The sequence below is a fragment of the Gadus chalcogrammus genome, chromosome 9 (genome assembly GCF_026213295.1).
Source record: "Gadus chalcogrammus isolate NIFS_2021 chromosome 9, NIFS_Gcha_1.0, whole genome shotgun sequence".
Classification (NCBI taxonomy): domain Eukaryota; kingdom Metazoa; phylum Chordata; class Actinopteri; order Gadiformes; family Gadidae; genus Gadus; species Gadus chalcogrammus.
In genome coordinates this window covers 25,519,232-25,522,574 of record NC_079420.1, presented here as the reverse complement: position 1 = coordinate 25,522,574, position 3,343 = coordinate 25,519,232, and positions in this window count along the sequence as shown.

The window sequence follows — 3,343 nt, the reverse complement described above, 5'->3', positions numbered from 1 at the left end:
CTTCTCCTTCTCTGGTCTTCTCCTTTATTCGCACAGTAATCTCTCTCCCTCTCTCTCTCTACCTCTTCCTCTCTCTTTCTCGACTAGACTGGTTCTCTTTGAATGGAGAGGGAAAAGGACTCTTCCTCTAGACGGTGTTCCTCCTCATCCTCCTCATACTCCTCAGTGGCTCTTGGTTCTGGAGCGTGGGTCCTCCTCCCTGTGGGGTTCAGGGTCCCCTGGACGGGAGCCGGGCGTCCCTCCCACACAGCCAGGCACGCTGGAGAGGACCACAGGTAGTGAGGACAGTGCCAGGGGAGGGAGAGACACTCTTCTATCGGTTACTGTATTCCTCAATGTCCCCAGGTTTAGGCAGGGAGAAACTCTCTCTCTCTCTCTGTCAGCAGGAGGACATCCAAAGGGTTTGATGCAAGCGCGGAGAAAGAGGCAAAGATGTGAAAAGGTGAAAAATAGAAAAAAAGTGTTAGGTTGTATTGATTGCGAGCTCTTGTATGAATGGAAGTGTGATGTGTCCTCGTCGCTCCACTCATGGCTTATCCAAATAGATACCTGGCCCCAGCTGCACTACACCCCCCCCACTCCCCCGCCTCACCACTGATCATCTCGTAGGAACCACCCCTTTCTGGCTAGGTAGGTTCATCTGATACCAGCCCGGAGGAGGAGAGATTAAATATGGATGAGGTTTACGGGAGGCAGTGAGGAGAGCGAGACAGGAGCATAATGACCAGCCGTGGTGTAGCGTGTGAGCAGGTGAAACACAACACGTGCCCATCAGGTTCCAGGTACACCTGTCTCTATAGCAATCTGCCAATGTTTCCATTCGCTAGTCGTTAACACTGGCCCATCCCAGATGTAGATATGTTCCATACTGATAGGGGGGGATGATGCCTTTTAATAACTGAAATATGTCAACGTGCAGCCATGTCGTCGTTGTGGGGGTTAGCATCCCTCACTGATTTCACTGAGGGGATTAGCATCCCTCACTGATTTCACTGAGGGGGTGGGCATCCTGAGCTGATTTCACTGAGGGGGTTAGCATCCCGAGCTGATTTCACTGAGGGGTATAGCTTTCCTGGCTGAAACCCTCCAGGCTGCTTTACAGGGTCATCAAATATGCAGTGTTTAAGAGAATTCTGATAATTGAGTTTTAGAAAATGTAAAGATTGATGTTTGATTATGGAGCTCTTTAATTCTGAGAGTTGGCTATCGTCAGAATGAGTTTCAGAATAAGTGTTGAGAGTTTCAGCTCCTAACCAACACTCTTCCCGTTTCTAATGCCATCCCCTTCCGCGAAGAAGCCAATGTTAGTGTTAGAATCCTAAAAATATTGCAGGCCTACTGACACATACTTTTTGAAACAAGCCAAAACCGATGGTTCTTTTAAAACACCATAAGGCCATATTTGTGCTCTGACCGTTATATTGGGGAAATAACACATTTACAATAATAAATATCAAACAATAATATAACATAAAAGCATTTTGTGTAAAGCAGGGGTCCCCAACCTTTTCAGCATCAAGGACCGGTATTATTCTCCGAAAAGTTTCACGGACCGGGGGGGGGGGGGTCTGCTGTACAGTCTGCTGTTCAACGTTGAACAGCAGACTGTACCATTACAGTCTGCTGTGCTGTTTATATACCAGTAAAGTCTACTTCCCAATGAGGCGACTCATTGGGAAACGGCGCTGTCACGTTAAAATTGTACCGGGGGCGAAAATTGTACCGGCCTACGTCATCGTTTGTTTACATCCTGACAACCTGACAACCTGCCCGGCAACAGACGACGCGATGCAGAAAACATGTTTCCAAACGACGAAATAACATAATACAGATAGCGGATTGCTATCTGTATTATGATAGATAGCGATAACACTTGTTTTTACTTTATATTTGTATTGTATTTAATTGTTTAATTGAAACAATTAAAAAAATTGCCCGCAAAACGGGCGATCGCGTCAAATGACGCGTCAAATCACGTAGGAAGGTTCTTGAACATTCTAGACTATGAAACCTGCTTAAAACACTCAGTTTACTAGCTAAATTCGATTAAACAATTCAATACAATACAAATATAAATAAAAAGCAGTGTTATCTAGCGATCCGTTATCTGTATTATGTTTCAAGAACCCTCCTACGTCATTTGACGCGATCGCCCGTTTCGCGGGCAAAACATTTGTCATTTGACGCGATCGCCCGTTTTTTTATTGTTTCGATTAAACAATTAAATACAATGCAAATATAAAGTAAAAACAAGTGTTATCGCTATCTATCATAATACAGATAGCGATCCGCTATCTGTATTATGTTATTTCGTCGTTTGGAAACATGTTTTCTGCATCGCGTCGTCTGTTGCCGGGCAGGTTGTCAGGATGTAAACAAACGATGACGTAGGCCGGTACAATTTTCGCCCCCGGTACAATTTTAACGTGACAGCGCCATCTACTTGGTCCGCCAGGAAGTCACACACTGGGTAACGGCACCATAGACATCATATATATGATATCTATGAACGGCACTATCTACTGGTTCCACATGGTAGTGACACACTTGGAAACGGCGCTGTCACGTTAAAATTGTACCGGGGGCGAGAATTGTACCGGCCTACGTCATCGTTTGTTTACATCCTGACAACCTGACAACCTGCCCTGCAACAGACGACGCGATGCAGAAAACATGTTTCCAAACGACGAAATAACATAATACAGATAGCGGATCGCTATCTGAATTATGATAGATAGCGATAACACTTGTTTTTACTTTATATTTGTATTGTATTTAATTGTTTAATCGAAACAATAAAGAAAATTGCCCGCAAAACGGGCGATCGCGTCAAATGACGCGTCAAATCACGTAGGAAGGTTCTTGAACATTCTAGACTATGAAACCTGCTTAAAACACTCAGTTTACTAGCTAAATTCGATTAAACAATTCAATACAATGCAAATATAAAGTAAAAACAAGTGTTTTCTAGCGATCCGTTATCTGTATTGTGTTTCAAGAACCCTCCTACGTCATTTGACGCGATCGCCCGTTTCGCGGGCAAAACATTTGTCATTTGACGCGATCGCCCGTTTTGCGGGCAATTTTTTTTATTGTTTCGATTAAACAATTAAATACAATACAAATATAAAGTAAAAACAAGTGTTATCGCTATCTATCATAATACAGATAGCGATCCGCTATCTGTATTATGTTATTTCGTCGTTTGGAAACATGTTTTCTGCATCGCGTCGTCTGTTGCCGGGCAGGTTGTCAGGATGTAAACAAACGATGACGTAGGCCGGTACAATTTTCGCCCCCGGTACAATTTTAACGTGACAGCGCCATCTATTGATTTCACCGG